The sequence below is a fragment of the Lepidochelys kempii genome, chromosome 12 (assembly GCF_965140265.1).
Source record: "Lepidochelys kempii isolate rLepKem1 chromosome 12, rLepKem1.hap2, whole genome shotgun sequence".
In the NCBI taxonomy this organism is placed as follows: domain Eukaryota; kingdom Metazoa; phylum Chordata; order Testudines; family Cheloniidae; genus Lepidochelys; species Lepidochelys kempii.
The window spans coordinates 21,690,762-21,710,468 of NC_133267.1; positions in this window are offsets into that span (position 1 = coordinate 21,690,762).

Sequence of the window (19,707 nt, forward strand, 5' to 3'; positions counted from 1 at the left end):
GCATCCTGGCCACATGCCAGCTCCATTCTGCCTACCTACACTTTAAACTGAATACAGTTGTTCTTCATTTCCTGCCCCAAGCTGTTCAGTAGTGCGCTATTAAAAGAGCAGCTACATGTCAGTGATGGGTGAAGAGAGCCTTTACCTCTTTCACAAGGATGTTGTGAGCTTTAATGAATGAATTCATATTGGGAAACACACTTTAAGACAAAATGTGCCTCTTCAGAGATATAGATAAAGGGGAGGAGAATCATAGGGTTCAAAGGGACTGCAACAGTCATCCAGTCTAGCCCCCTGCCAGAAAACAGGATTTGTTGTGTCTAACCATGCATGAAGATGGCTAACCAGCCTCCTTTCGAAAAGCTCCAGTGAAGGAGCTTCTATGACCTCCCTAGGCAGTCTCTTCCAGGGTCCTACCGTTCTTACAGTTAGAAAGTTTTCACTGAGATTTAAACTAAACCTTCTGTGCATGCTTTAGTTTGAACTGTAGTAGCACTAGTAGAAGAATGTTCTCTCTGTGGCAAACGAGAACAACTTTTCTCCATCTTTCCATGGAAGCCTTTCAAGTATTTGAAGACTGCTATCATGCCCCCTCCCCCCCCCCCAAATCTCTTTTCCAAACTAAACACCCTCAGTTCCTTCAGTCATTGTTCATACGGCTTGCATTCCATCCCTTTGATAATCTTTGTCACTCGCTTCTGGATTCTTTCCAGTTCCTCCTCATCCTTTCTATATAGTGGTGACCAAACTTGCCTAACCAGCGCCGAGTAGAGCAGTACTATCACCTCCTGGGACTTACATGCTATGCCTCTGTTAATGCAACTTAAAATTTCATTTGCCTTTTTTTTTTTTTTTGGTAATCGCATTGCTGACTCATGTTGAGGTTGTGATCCACCACAACTCCCAGATCCTTCTCCGCAGTGCTGTTGCCAAGCCAGTTATCCCCCATTTTGTATTTGTGCGTTTGTTTTTTCTTCCCTAAGTGTAGCACCTTACACTTGTCTTTGATGCATTTCATTTTGTTGTCTATAGCTGAGTTCTCCCACTTATCAAGATCCCTCTGAATTTTAGCTCTATCACCCAAAGTGTTGGCAAGCCTCCCTAGCTTTGTGTCATCTGCAGATTTTCTCAGTATGCTCTCTATTCCTACATCTAGTCAGACAGATATCAAACAACACAAGACCCAGAACAGATCCCTGTGGAACCCCACTTGAAACCTCCTTGCAATCTGACATCATTCCATTAACACTTACTCTTTGTTTGTGTTTGTTTAACCAATTATGTATCCACTTAATGGCAGTTCCACCAAGCCCACATTTCTCCAGCTTACCTATCAGAATGTCATGTGGAACTGTGTCAAAAGCCTTGCTGGAGTCCTGGTATATTATGTCCACCCCATTCCCCCATCCACCAAACCAGTTACCCTGTCAATGAAGGAAATCACTCTGGTTTGGCATGATTTGTTCTTAGTAAATCCATGCTGGCTGCTAATGATTACCCCTTCATTCTCCAGGTAGTAGACAAGGAGATGAACAAGGTAAGTGGCAGTGTCTGGAGACATTTTGTCAGCCAGACATGACTGGGCATGATTCTCCATTGCCTTGACACCTTGGACAGCCATTTACACAGTGCAAAGTCATTCTAAAATAGTATCAAATCAAAATGGCACCATTTTCATTCACTTTGCATTGGTGTAAATGATTACATTAGGTGTGGAACAGACCGATAAGCCGACTGCCACCTAGGATCTTTGGAGGGAAAGTACCACACAGTTGCCCTCACGCTAGCCCTGCCAATGCACGACTAGGGAGTTGGGATGGGGAGAGACTGTGTGAATCATGGCTCTAGCCCCACCCAGACACAATTTACTGGTAGCTCTAACTGCCCCCTTCCCTCCCCTCCCACCCATGCACACGCACACGAGCACTCACTGACCATCATATACACATTCCTTGCAAACTTTTGTACCAATGATTTTAGTTTCTTGTAGCCAATGGTTTTAGTTTATTATGTGATGTTATACTTAATTAACATGTTATATAAAATTTCTGTTGCCCTTCTTTTCCAAATCCTATATAAGAGCGGAGCTTTGGGGAGTCCCGAGCCCCAATGCCCTCCTCCCCGACCTGGGGCAGAAGCCAGAATGAAGCTGTGGGACTGAAGCCACAAGCCCCAGCACTCCCCCCACATCTAAAGCCCTGAGCCCTGGTGTTCCCAAGGGTCAGAAGCCCTGACCACCACCCCGCACCTTCCCCACCCCCAGAGTGATAACACACACACACATAGATCCCGTGGTTGAAGTCCATAATGTTTGTTCGGAGTTACGAGTATTTCGGATTTATGGCCAACCTCCATTACTGATGTGTCCATAACTCTCAGGTTCTACTGTAGAAGAATATTGCTCTGAAAATACTTTAAGGGATTGGAGAGTGGGATGATCAAAGACTTTATTTATCTTTTCCATGATCAGGAGTGTAAGATTTTCCATTCAGTGTAGAATGTTTCCAATAGAGAACTACATACATTTTTCTTAACACAAAATTTTAATACCTACCCTTTGACATTGGCAGGATGCAAGCTTTTGACAAGATATAGAATCTCCTTATAGTTCCATTGCTTTCTCAGAACCAGAAAAATTTGAACAAATTCCTAACTTGTGTAAATTTCAGTGGAGCTATGCCAATTTATACCAGCTGATGATTTGGCTCTTGGTTTTGTGTTGTTCCATTACTTTCTCACCTTTTGATATGCGCTTTCCTTTGTTTGAAGGTTTTTATCCACTAGCAGGGAGGGACTGCCTTATAGACGTGGCTTCTCTTGAGGCTTGTTTTTATATCAAATTTAGTGTTAGGTGATTTCTTTTTTTTTGTTTGTAGCTATATCTTGTTCATGTATAAATGAAAAAGCATAAAAGGTGTAGATTATGCACTATATTTCCTGTAACATTCATTAATAACTGTAAAACACTGACATATATTGCACTCTACTTAAAAATCTGTTTGCTTTAGAAAATACAGTCAAGTATTTAATTCACCTGCGTAACTAAATGTATACACCTAAACAATGTAGAAAAATATATTAATATGATAATATACCCTGGTCCAGATTCAGCTCTAAATTTCACTGGTGTAAATCCAAAATAACTCCACTGACTTCCATGGAGTAATGACTACCTCATTTACAACTGGTGTATTTGAAACCCCACTCTAGTCCAATCTCTTTCTTATTAACTGATGTAAGCCAGATGTTCACAATTTCTCTTAGCTTCAACCACATATTAACAGACAAATTTATGTCCTAAACATTTCCCTTCCCATTGATGGTCACTTGGACAACCTCCCCTTCCCAGTCACAAAGACCATCTCCACTCCCGTGTACAGTCAAATAATGTTTCTTGGGCAACTTCAGCAATTTTTTAATTGGGGAAGTAGCGTTAGGAATCTATTTTTAATTAGCTTCCAATACAGTTTAGCAGCTGGAAAACAGGTAGAGAGCCAGCACCATGGGCTTGATCTCACACTCATTGAAATCAATAGGAAAGCTTCCATTGATTTTAATAGTGCAGGATGAGGGTCCATGCGACCATCTAGCTGTCCACATGCTACCAGCAAGTAGTGCCTAGCACAATGAGGTCCTGCTCCACCACTACAGCTCCTAGATATTACAGCAATAATAATAATAATAATTAATAATAATTAATTAATAATTAAGTGCTTCACAGTCCTGACCTAATACAGAGAAATACTGTTCTGGTTTAGAAAGTTACAGATTATCTCATTATTCAGTTAGTTGGCTGGAATTTGTTGAATTGATTTATAAATTATAAAATGTGGACATGAAGAAACACTACCTGTTTCTTGTAGAAAAACACAACAAAACCCGAACATTTGCTAATTTATGGAATTTACATACACACATCTATATACATATACATCTGATGCTTTTTTAGATTTGTGAAGATAACTACAAGAAAGGATGCAGAGAGACGTATTTATATCCTTTGGAGACCTGTGTTCCTATTATAAAGCTTTCCCTACAGAAGTCTTTAAATTAAAAATATTTTTTAAGCTTGAGCCTAAAACATCGAACACAAATCACAGTTTGAGTGCATAGTGTGATTCCCACTGGAAAATGGAAGACATTTTCAGACACCAGGTGATTTCTGTGTCAGTAAGAAAGAAGTGTTTATCTTCATGGAAGAAGAGAGATCCAGTTTTTGATGTAGGACTCATTTGTATTTGCTGTGAGTTACCCATTGGAAAATTACTGAGATTAAGTTGAACATTATTTTTGTTTCCAAGGCTTCATGTATTCTGAGCAGAGACTAAGCACTGCACTGAACTGGGCTATATTGTGTCTGAAGAGTCCACAGTATGGACTCCTGTAATAGCAACATGCTGACTTTATGAAAGATTTTACAGCATGTCCTGCTATTGAGCTTTATGTAGGACTTCCTATTGACTCCAGTGTATGCATGTGCCCAAAGATTCAACTTGAACCTATGCCTTGTGAGAAAAAGATGTGACCAGCTTTAAGATTATAGACATTCAAGTTCCCCTTCACACATTATGGAGAGCTCAATTAAAAAGTTAACGTGTTTTTATGAACTGTATGATATATTATTAATTAATTAATATTATTTTTTATTTTATTTTGTCATCGACATTCATATTATTAATTCAGTGACGATTTCTGAAAAACCCTTCCCTAGAAGACTCTTCAGACAGTAATCTAGCTGCCATTCTGCCATCTCCCCATTCTCACCCCAAAACACCCAAAAGTATTTTTTTTTTAAAATTCTGTGGATTCTCCAAATAGATTTTGTGAAATTCCCAAAACCTTTTCTTAACATGAGGCCTTATTATCTAAAGAGGCTTCCGGGAAGGTGTTTTTAGATAATTATCTGAGAATTAATCGTAAAAATGCAAAACAATCATACATACTAAAGTTCTTACATACTCAAGTCATTTTAAGGTATGTTACCAATTTTCATAAGGGGGCCATTGTCAGAAACGCAACTTCATCTAACCAAATAGGGGCATCTTCTGCATTATAAATCTGTAACTGCTTTCATTGCACTTAACAACTGCTTATGCAAAGAACTGTGTGAAACACTATTAAAAACCACAGGTCTCTGTGAAGAGGGTTTAAAAAAAAACCCCAAACCTCCCAGTAATGCTGCATTAGATCCACTCACTCTGTAGGGCTACAGCCAACAAACAGTTAACATTACGAGGAAGGTAATTCCATCATGCTATTAATGTCCTGCAATTCAGCTGTGACTGTGTTCTGTTCACTTGGTTTTCCTCTTCAAGTGCTGTTCTGTTTTTAAAGCTGCTTTGAAGGAATGCTCTCCAGTGGACTGCAGCCTGTCACTGCTCCCTGTCATGTGTCCGATAATTAAAATCTGACTGATTTACTGACTGGCATCAACCATCACAGCTCAAGAGTTAGATGATGTTCATCCTTCCCAAGGCTAAATTTACTTGGTGAAAAGGGGCCGCTTGCTTCCAGCCTGAGCTGTCATTCAGCTGCCGTGGAAACCATAAAGATAGCTAACAGAGCCCCAGCCAGCAGTCTTTAGTTTATTTTATTCTAATATTTATTGCCACCCAGAAAATGAACATAATACAGACAAGTTAGTGAGAGCACTGCACCAGTGATTTGTGAGGCTGGTGTGGAGTGAGATCAAAACACTCCTGCAGTACTGAAATAAAATAGAACAGCGGTGTTTCCCAAAAGTATGGCTGGGCTGTAGCTATGTTTATATTAACCCTAATGGGGTACAATTTATTATTGCATTGTAAGTAGATGCTCTTTTGGAGAAGGTTTTTTTTAAAAAAAAAAAAACACCCCCTGTTCAGGCAGTACAATAAATAAATAAATAAAATAAGGACCCCCTGAGTCAGGGTGAATAATCTAGCGATATTAATGGAACCGCTAGGATCTACTGAAAACAGCAACTTTGATAGCTCAGGGTCATGGTATCAGTCCCATTGCTGGGACAAGATGTTTACAAAAGATTTAAACTCTGGTGAGCAAGCCCTCACTGGCTCACTCTCCTCAGACTTTAGGGTTGTGCCCTGCTCATCTTGCTCCGTACAGTTTATTTCTTATCTCACGCTGGGTGTGACAGATGCCAGCAATCGCCAATCCCCTGCCCCCACTAGCAGCTTCACCCCCAACCTGAAGCACAGCAGGAGCTCATAATTCTGGCCCAATTTCCAAACCAGTCTTTCTCTGTCCTTAAAAAAACAAAAACAAAACAGATTTTAGTCCACATCCCTCATTTTCCTGTAGAGTACTTGTCCTCTTCTGTTACACATAAATAAAGCAGAACCTTAAACACATACTGCCTGGTAAGAAACTCAAATATCTTTCCAGCATGGATAAGATATTAATCACACATACTATTTACAGTATTAAACAAAACAATTATAACATCGTATATACTCAGTTGAACAAACACAGTGACAGTACTTTTAGAAAACATACGGAAAAAGCAAATGAAAATCCACATCAGGAAAGATGAACTTTCCATGAGTCTGGATCCCCTAATATCCTTTGGGCTCACAAAATTCAGGTACAGTTTGGCTCCACTCTTCTGGAAACATCATCTCTTCTGTAAGAGAAAGACCCATAAGGCCTGATACACCACTGCCTTACTCTAGATTCCCCCTGGTGTTAACTCCACTTCTTGCTATGCAGTTACTATGGTGTACACCTGGAAAAACTCAGCAATGAATCAGCCCCAGAGAGTGACATTTTCAAAAGTAGGATCATGTAAAATAACAAAAGAAACCCATATTTGTACTTAATTATAAAAGCAGTTAGGCATTTGCTGGTGCCATTATCCATCATGAATGCAAATGTGGGTGCATGTGGACAAGCCAACCTCAGGCTCTGCTTTTTGAAAATTTGGCCCATTTTGCATTTGGCTTCTGGAGAGTTAAAAGTGTGCACAGGACAAAGAGGGGACTAGTGCCTTGCCCTCAATGAGTTTACAAACAGAGGACCCAAGCCTGCATATCATTACTCAGATGAGTCTTATGCATATGAGTAGTGCCATGAAGGCCAACAGACTTTTTTGCTTGACTAAGAACTAATCGCATGAGTAAGGATTTGCATATTGATTTGGTGCCTGATCCTGCGCAGGGAGTGCACTGGCTTACAGAGGACAGAAATACCCTGATTAAAAAATCACTGTGACATTCTATAGTAATGGTCCAAATTAGTGCTACTGCAATACCGATGTTATTACTGAAGAATACTCTGATATATGTTTATATGCAGTGAGGGTATTTTTGTGTCAAAGACAGTTCCTTGTTGAGGGGAATAGGCTATTCAGGCTGCCAATTCAGAATTGCAGCCTAAACAAACTGGAATACAGACTAACACGCATTATGCAAGGTGTTGTCTGATCAGCCATGGATTTGATGTGCTCTAACACACTGTAAAGGGAGCTCAAAAATCATCCATACTGAACAGCTTCATCATTCACTTTCAAAAATATTTCATCTTCCCTTGTCTTCTTGCCTTCAGGAATTTCTATCAACTCAATATTTCTTAATCAGAACTTATCTTTTACAGGTCATCAATTTGATTTCTGTATGTCTTTGTGCTTTGTCGTTTCATTGGGAACAGCAATCAGTTGTGCCCATCGATCTTTAGCACCCTATATTCAATTTTTGTGCAGCTGTTTGCCGTGGTGGAACTAAAAACTTTCTGGCAAGTAGAAGTTTCATGGCGTATCTCAGACTATTTTGTTCATAACTATCATTTTATTATTTTAATGGGCATGTAAAAATGAAAGCCATGAAACTGCAAAAATAACAAAACCAGAAAAAATTAAAGAGTACAGGAACAAGCACACTGTCTGCCACCTTGGACTGTCTCTGGGATCAATTTCCTTACTGGCCAGCTCAGAGTTCATCTTGGGCGCTGTACTTGAGTTGTGGCTAGGATACACTTATCTTAGCAAGTATAACTATGAATGGTATTATTTGGTCATAAACTTATCCAGCTCTTTTCCTGCTACAATTCTGGTCCTTATGACCTGCTGTGCAAGTGAATTCCAGAGGCAGGTGACATGCTGGGTGAAGAAACAGATCCTTTCATTTGTTCTAAATTTACCTGCCATTAATTTTATCAAGCGACAAGTTGTTGCTGTACTGTGAGATAGAGGAGGAAGGACTGATCAGTTTTCACTACATATTTCATAGTCTTAAATACCTCAGTTAAGTTCCTTTTAATTCTCCTACTTGCCGAGTTCTTGCTCCCCTTAAGCCAGTAACAAAACAGGATGAAAACTGATTTCCAGTGTGATTAATACTGAGCAAAACTTTCACCTCAAAAGCAGAGGAAGATCTTGTGGTTTTGATGTAAAAGCAACTCTCTCTAGGGATGCACAAACCTCAGATAATTTCAGCCAGCCCTGGTTTGACTCAGGACCTTTAACTCTCCCCTATACATCCTTCCTTCCCCTCAACCACAAAGGAGCACATCTCTACCTAATTGACTCCAGGAGCCCTCACACAAACCCCTCTCCACATACCTCTAGGTATCATTTGGGGGAGGGGTGTAAAAAAGGTCTTTTTCATTACTCCCCAACATCTTTGGTGACAGGTGGCTGACCCAATCCCCATTTTCTGTGCCAGGCTGGCAGTTAGGGGATGAACAGAGGTTTTAGGCAAACCTAAGGCAAACCTACTGCCCTTTCAGTTCATAGAGTCATCAGGGGAGCCTGCTACCTTCTCACTTCTCACCCATTGAGATGTGGCACAAGGACATGGTCTTGCCCTTGTTGTGGTCAATGTGCCATTGAGCCTTACTATAGTCCATACTACAGGGTTATAGGGCAAGCTATGCTTTAGATCACTTTTAGTCCCTGTAAGGTGCTTCCCTCTGGTGACAGGCCTGACTTCCTTCCCCTCTCTCAAGGGTGAACCCATATCGCCCAACCGCTCTGAGACTGACTTTCTGGGCTGCACCCCCCTGTTTTCCAACAATATCAATATAACAGGCCCAACTGAGTGTGGTTCCTGTAAGCGCTTTTCCCTCCTGGAATCTGTGACCAAGGGGCTGATTACAGTGATTCAAAAACAGCTTCTTTAGACCAAAGGATTATTTATTTACCCAAAGGTACAGAGCATGCAGAGCAAAGAGTTAGAATGAAAAAGGTTTATGCACATAACTCTTACCTACACCATCATTTTTGCTTTCAAGCTTTTGTAAATTCCCTTCAGCCCAGTTACCTCCATCCCTAGGTTGAGGGATAGCCCTCTTGCTGCAGTTTCTCCTTCTCTTTCTCCTGAGCAACTGCTGACAAGTTCAGTCACTTCTCTCTCCTCCCCATACCTCCTTCTTCCCTAGCCCGCATCTTTAAGGTTTCAGCACCTCCTTTGATCCTAGGGTCCACCTGGGAAGAGTAAACTTTGCCAGCCTGGTTGAAGCCAGGTTGAGGGTATTCCCCAATTAATAGTTTCCCTATTGTTTCCCCAAGGACCCTTAGTATTCCCTATGATAGTACCTTATGTCTGCCATTGTTTAGTTTTCTAGTGGTTTTCCCTTACAGCCTTCTTTGATTTAACTCATAGTCAGGCAGGATAATATCAGACAGGTAAACTGAGGTGCATATGATATTAACAAAATATTTATAGATGTTGCCTTTCTTGTCCATTCTGAGTCATGAAGGTCACATGGCAGTAATGTGAAGAATTTCATTATATCCCCTATCACCATGGGACAGTCTCAGTCCTCACCTTATGGTAATACCCAGGAAAGCACTGGCTGCAGTGGAAGCAGGATTGTTTTCACTCCTGCTGCTAAATGGGGGTAGCAAATCATCTACTTCTCTAGAAAGTCTTGCTATAGAATGGAGGCTCTGGCCCCATTTTTAGTCTCCCGGAAGACTGAGTTTGGTGGGACCAAACCAACAGGTCATTCTTTACAAAGTCCATGAGGAATAGAACTTGCTAATCACCCTCTGTAGCCTTTGAGAAGGAAGGCCTCCAAATCCCACCTGTCGCTCTCTGAGGGTTCAGAACTTATGGACGGAGGAGCAACAAAACTCACCCATTTCATTAGGAAACTAACTAGGTTAGCCAAGGTTTGTTGAGATTGTTTTGGAGTTTTGGGGCTTTTGCACAAGTTTTAAACTCTGAATCAACATCAGAAGATGGAAAACCTGGTAAACTGAACACAATGGTTTGGTTCACTGAAGCCACCTGGAACCCATACAGGAAAGTATTGCTCTATTTACCACTCCACTGGTGTCACAAAGTGGGTTACTCTCAGCCCCACGGCTACCACCGATGGACTTAGAAATATTGGATCTCATACTGATGTAACACTGGTACAGGGCTAACTCTATTGACTTCAGTGAAATGACTCCCGACTCACTCTGATATAAGTGAGAGGAAAACCAGATCCATCAATTACAGGGCCAGCTCCTTGGGTGCATGGGAGCTATGGTCTGCACACGTGAGTGGCAAATGGGTGGCTTTCAACCCTCCGCTGCCCCCTGAATCCTGAGGCCTGTTTGGCCTCAGGGTAGCTCTAATTTGTGCTGGCTGGAACAGCCTTTTGGAGATTGTTCCACCAACTCTGGATCGCACTCACAGACCCTTGGGTCCCAGTTATGTGAGGGAGGATTGAGTGGAGTAGAACCGGTTCCTTTTGACGTCATCTGACCCGGGGGCTCCTCAATGCAAGGGTGGTGCACAGGTGTGAAGAGCTGACCCACAAACTGTATTGTGGGCTGTTTTCACTTAATTACATTCAATTGTTAACTAAGGATTAGCACAGATTCTGTAGCTGTGAGAGAAAGAGCAAAGTCACATCGTTATTACTGTTTTAAATAAATGAGTTCAATAGAAATAATGTAGCAAGATTATACTATACAATGAAAATAAATAAAAAAGGTAGCATCAGAGTATATTTCATCATGACGGATACAAAGTAAAACTTTACAAGTTATTTATGTACAGGAATCACTTCATCCATCGTGGAACTGCACCCACTTCTGAGGTGTACTGAAGCAGATATTTAACAGCGCCCAGCAACACTACCTAAATTTAAGATGGTAAGTGAAGAACTCATAGTACAGCATCCAGATAAAATTGCAAATGTCAAGTGAAATTCACCAACTGGAAGGAGAAGAGCAAAAGGGAGATTACTATTTTTATGTAAAATAAATCAGTTTGCTAATCGGGCTGAGATTTTGCTGCTGGGACTTGAGGAGGGCAAAAGGAGAACAGTAATTTTTAGAGTTGCTACTTTAAAATACAGCCCTTCTTGTTTCAACATTGCTTTGATGCAGTATCAGAGCAGGAGCCTCTTGAAGTACTGTAATGTTAAGCTCAAATGGGCATATTTTAAAGTAACAGGAAGTAAATTAAGCTAATTAAACACTCAGTGCTTTGAATTTTTTTAAGCATGTTTGCTTGCCAAGCAAATTTTTCCAAGCTTTCGCAGCTATGATCATAACCTACATTTTAGGAGGTAACTATTTCTCAGAGTTGTGGGCGTAAATCTAAAACTTAGTGACATTGGTTTGGTTTTAAGCACTGGATTCATGGGTGTAACAGTGACTGCTCAATAAAGGGAAAATTGCCTGTAAGATCTATTGTATTAATTGCATGAAATCTTCACCTCCAGTCTGGACCCTTTACACTCAGAAAAGGGCTAGAGCAATGTAAAGGATCTCTGAAAGCCCCAGTTCTTTCTGTGGCAATGCAGAAGACAGCTTGCTGTTCTCTGAGGACTCCCACCCTACATAAGTCCCAGTACAGGAGTATAAAGGGGGTGGGGCTGTGGCTGGAAGAGGTCTGTGTCCAGGGCAGGGCCACACCACTCAGTGGTGTGGCTATTCCAGGCCATGTTGCAGCTCATCGGAAAACCCAGAAAGACTGCTGTAATTTTGACAGCCCTCCCCAAATTGTCTACATTATACCAAAGGCCTCTCCAGCCCCCAAAGTAGCCCATGACCAGGAGCAAAGGTGTGTCTTAAAGCCACAGTAGCCCCTTTCTTGTGGGCTGCAAGTGCTGTGCTGTGCCTCAGCAAGGGTAGACAGACATGGGCTAGCTCTGCTGGAGATAGCAGTGTACCTGGGGGTATCGTGGGTGGCAGCTCTGGCTAGCCAATCCACCTGGGTACAAACCTACCCGGACTCCCGGGGTATCGACACAGGAGGCCAGCCCGAGCCACCACCCATGCTACTCCCGGCCACACTACTATTTTTAGCGTGCTAGCTCAAGCTCACTCCCAACTGAAGTGCAGACGTCCCCGAAGAAGTGCCGTATGGAATCTCACCCCCAGTATGATTTTTGTCCCGTTATTCCTGGTACTCCAACTGTTCTGTGCATTTCAGAGCTTTAAAAAGACAACAAACATGAGAACACTTGATTTCCTTTTCTTCCTTCTCCCTGCTTTTCCATTCTGAATATATGATTTATAGGCTCAGACCTGATAGACCTGCCTAAGGGCAAGTAGCGTTCTGATCTCTCTCACATTGCCATCACAGTGCTACGCACAGCCTAGGTCAAGCGCTGATCCTACCATGCAAGTTCATACCAACTATCACCAACTCACAAACAGTGTCTGATCTTTCTTGTTGGTTTCTGCTTGGTTTTATTGCATATTGTGAACATTTGAATGCAATTTTAACTATTTAAAGACAAAACAAAACTTTGCAAGAATTATAAAAAAAAAACACATCTTGTAGAAAACTTATTATACTGTGAGTTGTGCTTTCAGGGCCTGATCTAAATTCCATTTAAGTCAATGGGAGGCTTTCCCTTACTTTAATGGACTTCGGCTCAAACACACGTAGCCTTGGATGTATAAGAAATGTTTGGCATCCACCTGAAGGAATATAGGAATTTCCAAACAGGATCAGTCCCATGATCTGTCTAGTCAGTGTCATACCGCTGACAGTGTCCGGCAACAGAAGTTTCAGAGAAATGTGCAAGAAACCACACAATAGGCCAATGTGGAATACTCTGTCCTCATAAAGGGCTGTCTTTTCCTAGACCCAAATAGTTAGAGATTGGTACCTGATGCCTGAGACTGTATATCTATTCCAAACGTCTCCATTTTTAAAAATATTAACGATTATATTTCTGGATATTCTTGTTATCTGTATAAATGTCTAACCCTCCCCCCCCCACACACACACACCCTTGACACTTGCTAGGTGATTGGCCTTAAGTAGGAAATCACCTCTCATCAAATAATCAGATATGCTGGTCAATAATTTGCGCCTGGGGGAACAATGATTTCACTGAACACTGTTGTGGTATCATTAGAATGTGTCACCCCAGCATTCCCAAACAAGAGATCCAATTCAGCTCTCACATCTTGGAGTCAATTTCACCCAGGTTTACCTGGGTGAAATTGACTCCAAGACCATTAGCCCAAGAGTCCGTCAACTTCAGCAAAAAGCCTGGTAAAGATTCTAATCGATACTACCCATAATGTCTTACATTCTTCTTGCAACTAAAACAGCCCTTGTCCATGAGCTCTCTCACATGGTGGGTCTTTACCCTAGGCTGCAAGCTGGGCATCAAATGCTGCATGATATTTTCTAAGAACCAGGATCGGCCACCACACAGCTCACTAAATAAATGAGCATATTGTGCTTGCCAATTAAGAGATTAATTTATGGGGAGAAGGCAAAGGGGAACTAGAATTTCAGATCCTTCAGCATTTTCAGGCAAGTGAGCTGCCAATTGAAGGAGCAACTCCAACAGCTGAAACCTGTGAAGGCTTCTGTACCTGTAACTCTGAATGTTCCACACAGCCATCATGTCAACTGAGGTTATTGCAAAGTTAAAAGTGTACTGGCAGTGTAAATAACTCCTCTATTGTTGTGCCTACTGTACAAACAGAAAGATGAGTGAGAGAGGGAATACATGCTAGTGCCATGTAGTTAAAAAGGTTTATCAGCATGAGTTTCAGAAGGCCATATGACTCATGAGTTCCAAAGTCATGTGATATGCAATTTATCTCAAATAAGTACTAAAAAAAACCATTTATAGTGTACCACACAACCCTAGCATGCAGTCTGTATGTGCTATATATGGTGCTGAACACAAATAGCAAACAATAGAAAGGTTTCAGAGTAGCAGCCGTGTTAGTCTGTATCCGCAAAAGGAAAAGGAGTAGTCTCTAAGGTGCCACAAGTACTCCTTTTCTTTTTAATAGAAAGGTTTGTTATAGTTCTTATAGTTTGTTTCCATCCATCTATAAAGCCATGCTTTCATATGAGGCCAACTGTTCAGTCCTTGAAGTCAGAGGAAAATTATAACCAGGGTATATTAAAAACCACTAACATGACCCTTTTTCATACATAATAACGTTATAGTTTGAGGGTCTTACATGGTATCTTGTGATATAACCAGGCTAGAAACAAAACCAAATACCAATGGAAAGAGGAGATTACTGTCTATTAAAGCACCAGTTATTACAGTTGATGGTTTGTGAGATATTAAACCTGCTGCTGGACCAGGTTTGACTATTGCCCAGGCCCCAGGCAGTGAAATTTTGCTGAAAAATTCAGCATTTCAGTGAAAGCAAGAAACTTTGTCTGTTTTGTTTGTTTGGATTTTACAGGAGGAAACGTTCAACTTCAGAAGGTCATACACGTAAATCTGGATTGTAACCGTGCTTTCCAGCCCACATAAGGAGCATCACGTAACTGTGCTGTCTGAGGGTCAGGCTAGGAACCAAACTGGGTCTCAATCTCACTCTGAACTCTATTCCTTCCCTGGCCACCAGGGGTCAGGAATTTGCACATGCCCTTTTGCTGTCACATCTTATTTTTCTTTTTGCATCAGCTCAGCTGCACTTGCTGGAGCATTGGGTAGAACCAAAGCTCCACCTACTTGCTGCCTGTACCACGCACTCTACCTATCTGCACAAGAATGCAGCTACACTCCCCTCCTCTACCCCCCAACTCTGGTGATGCAAGGAGCCTACACTGATGGTTAAAGGGGTTTCTTATGCCCCCTCACTCTCCTAAGGGCTTGTCTGCACAATGAAGGGTGTCAATTCTAATGTGCACTAACATGGTGCACACTAAGGGGCCCTTGTGGCTCCTGATGGTGTTTCTAAAAGTTCCCTAGTGACTATTAATGTAGTACTGTTTGAATTTACACCCCTCTAGTGCATCATGTAGACAAACCTGTAGTCAGTGGAAGAGAGGAAGTGAAGAAGATATACCCTGTACAACAGGAACTGCAAACGTTAGAGTGGGCGGCTCCATTTCAGAGGAGGATTTTGTATTTTGTTTTCCTCTCTGTTCCTCTCTGTTTCCTAATGCCATTTATTTAAAGGGTTAAATAAATGTTTACAGCTCCTTAACAAAATTGTACACAATCAAATAAAGCCAGCAGCACCCACTTTTACAGTAGTGAGTGTCTACTGAAAATGAGCATATTCTTTGCTAATTGTCGCAGTCAAGGTCTCCATGGGCAGTATATTAAACTGCAGGATTTTACCTTTACACACAGATGAAATTTTATATTTCATGTACACAAAAATGAGCATTTTGGCACAGACAATGTGACCAAAACAGTTTCCACCCTCAGCCATAAAATTTGATAGCTTCCTTGAATTTAGTTATCCACAGAAACATACTGTACGTGAAACAAACAGTTTTAACTTGAAAGCTCACTCCCACCAAATGCCTGCATTTTTTTGAAAGAGACAAGAAAGACCTCAACTCAACTATAACATATTTCCAGGAAAAAGTCTTTGCTGTTATTGTGTCAGGCATAATTTGCTTCCCAACCAATGATGATATTTAATCAAAACTCACACTAGCATTCTTAAAAGCATTTAAAAAACAAAACAAGCATTAACTGTGCCATAGTTTGGTCCTTAATCATCTAATCAAACCCCATAAATTTTCCACTCTCTCCCAAAATGAATTCTTGGCAGCCTTGACTGAAATAAAAAAAAAGTTAATGTAGAAGTTCAAAGCTCCAATTTATGTTTCTGATAGTTCTAAATTAACTCTTAATCTATGAAGAATAAAGAAACAATGTTTGAGATTCAGCCTGCATCCAACCATATGGTTTAAGGAGACAGTCTCTGTGATGTGTGGCTACAGATCTTTCTGTCCCTGGCACACACACCTGAAGTTCATGCCCCCTAATGTAATTGGACAGTTTTGTTTGTGGAAATGGCCTGTTCTGCCAAATACTGAAGTCCTTGCTTTGACAGATATATCACTTTCCCATTGTGAGTGTATTTTGAAGAGAGCTGACACATGATCAAGTTCTCTTTAATATCCTTCAGCAAACCTGACAGTTGTCCAGCAGGGTCTTGTGCTGTATCCAACTGTCAGCTATCACTGAAGCATTATGGGAGAATATACTGAGGAAAACAGCAGTAAGGGCGGGGGGTGGATGTGATTTATGCTTTCCCTACGTAATTTAGTTATTTTCAAACCAAGTACTCTGTATGTATTTTAACAGCATGGGTTTAATGAGATTCTGGTAGTATTAAACAGCAATATTTTTTGGACTTTGGGGATTCAATGAATTTTATGTTGAAAAGCACCCAAAACCTTTTGTGTGCATGTTTCTGAGATTAGGACCATTTATTTGAAAGCAAAATGATAACAGTGTTGAGGACCAAATGTTCTCATATTAAGATCTTTTCCTCAAATTTGAGCCATGATGTAAATTAAATATCAATAACTAAATACACAATGTACAGCTAAACAGTGTACCTCCTATTCAAATTATTTCTAAGAGGGACTTTCACATCAGGAAAAGTGGGCACAAACACATTTGTACACAAACACATTTAATTGGTTAGTATTTTTGTTTACCTTTTGTTACTATTAAAGATGTTTGTGCTTCAATAAGGGCTTCAGCAATTTCTGTCAGGCAGCTTCTACTATCTAACTTGCCCTCAGGGCCAGACTTGTAGTCCTTTCATATTAAAATTCCCCCTTTTTAGCCACCATTGTAGTTGCACTGGGGCAAACCCCTAGTGTAGACATGGTTTACAGTAGCGCAGCATGATGTGCATTGGTTTGAAACTGAAATAAGCAGCACTGGTCTACACAAATGGTTGGCACTGGTGCACTACACCCTTGGCTAAAATCCCAGTGTAGACAAGACCTAAGACACAAAGGTATCCACTTCATACGCAGAAGCTGCAGCAAAACCCAGAGTGGAATACAGGTGCTATTGAAGTTCTGCAGCCACAGACGAGATGTTCAGAACTGGAGTACTGGTGAGTGACCATGGCTGCCCATGTTATTCTAGTCTCCCTTTAAATATAGTGCCTAGGTAACTGCCTACTTAGCCTGGGCCTAAGGCCACACTTGGGAAGTGAAGTGCCATAATCTTGGTTTATTGCACCACATCTATTGTATTTGCTCAGTCTTTTGCCTGAGGGAGTGGTTGTGGGCAATGTATCGCTTCCCACCCTCCACCCCAGCCTGGGAGACTATCAGGCTGACATTTGTCAGTAATTTACATGTATTGTTCTACGTTTTGCTGTGGTAGCAGCATTCAGAAATTGTGGGATGAGCACGTTTTAGCAATCTCACGACACATTTTTTACAAAGCCTTCTGCTGTAGAAGTGACTGGAATGTCACAGATTCAGCATGACCTGATTGCTTAGTCAAACAAGAGACAAACAAAATGGCTTTTGACTCTAGCCACTGCTCCAGGAAACATTTGGAGAAGGCTGCTTCTAGCTGCTTTCCCTCCCCAAGCTCTGCAGACAGCAAGAGTAGATAGAAATGTAATGTGGCCCTCTGTTCCCCATAAAGCCCATAAATCTTGCACAATCAAGACAATTCAAACATTCCTCAGCTCTGTCTGTTACATTTTTCTCTTAATGGGCTAAGCTGCTAAAAGCCACTCCCTCCCCTCATATTAACTTTTTTGTTTGTTTCAAAGTAGCACCATAAAGCACCTATAATCAAGATCAGATCAGTTTACCCTCTTCTCAGATCAGTACAACCCTTCCTCGTGCATTATATTTAGATTTTCTCTTTAAAAAAATGCATTTGCTCCAAACACAAACAAATCATTTGTCTTCAGATTTCATCTGTCAAAGCCTGGACAGGTTAATTCTATAGTATTTTTTAAATCTCTAAATGCTCCGAAGTTTGCTTCTCCCATGCTATTGTCCTCATTAGTTGCACCTGCATATCTGGATTCTTTCAAAATACCACTGCTCAGACAACATAATGGAGGCTTCTAGTCATTTTAGCAGGAGACATAAGGTTAGAGTGATGGAAAAAACCAGGAGAGGGAACCAATGCATGTATGGCTACCTATTCCCTACTGCAGGTTAGAATTCTTTAGTTTGACCGGTTTAGACTAAAGATGAGCACATATGGGGAAAATCAGTTATGAACAGTTCAGTAAGTTTGAGATGGAATTTAACTTCAGCTGTGCTCACATCTCTGTTTACTTTTTGTAAACAGTCATGTTAGCAAGATTTGTTTAATCATAAACTGCAATTTGTATCATGACTAAACACAATCTATTTCAGCAGGAAGTACGATTAGTTTATTAAAGGTTAGGTCCCCAATTAAGGACGAAGGACATTACCATATGATTAAATTCACCTCTGGGCATAGGGTTAGCAACAGGCCTTTGCACCATGTTATTCCTACTTAGAGCCTATTTTGAGGGCTTGAGAGTGATTTAAGGAGCACCCAGGCCTTCTGCTGTCTCGTTGCACAGGGCTGAATTTCACCTACATTCATATAACAAGGGAACACATCACAGAAAGCAATTGACATGAAACCTGCAGACTGAAATTTGTTCACAAAATATATTTGAACAGTTGCATGTAGCTAACAAGTCATGGTCTGTTCAGAGACAATTCACAACAGAAGAAAAGGGCTAAATGCAATGCTTGTGAACTGTCTAACTAGGTCTAGTTTGGACCATTTGAGGCTGCTGTTTATTAGTGATGGGTGAACTTCACAAGGATCAAAGATTTCCTTTGGTGAAGTACCCAAAAGTTCAAATACTTATGTAGTCCCCTTTCCAGCTCAGGGGCTTCAGAGAAGCAGCTCCTTCAGAGATCATCATGTAAGCAGAGACTGGGATTGCATCTGAGAACGACAGCTTGTCCTGTGCTGGAGGGACACACATAGAGTTTAAAGCCAAAAGGTCAGATCATCTAGTCTGACCTCCTGTATGCCAGAGGTCACCAACACTGCCCCGCACCCTCACACTAAATCCAATAACACACACAGCTTATTGGGGCTGGGTCAGGGACCTCACTGGCATGTCTGGGTGACCTCTGAGAGCCTACATATGGTTGAGCCATGTGAGCTGAGCCTGGCAGAGACCATATGGCTAAGGAGAGAGCTGGTTGCAGGGACTCAAGCTGCTGGAGACCCAGCCTGAGGGTCACTCTCTGCAGTAGGGAGGTGGCCACTTTGATTCTCTGTCAAACTCCAACCCACTCTTGCAGGTCCACAACACAGACACCAAGCCAGTGTGGAAAGAAAACCTGCTGAGCCCCAGAGGCCTTCCCACCACGAGGAGCGCAGGGATGGCGGGGGATCGAGTCTGCAGGGACTCCAACTAGCTAGAAGGGAGAGCTTTTGGCCTCCCAGGGAGGAAACCAGGCCTTGACATTATGCTCCAGCCCCACCACCCAGACAAAACTTGTGGGGGAGGGCTTCTCATTTTAGTGATTTAGTTTGTGGGCTTTT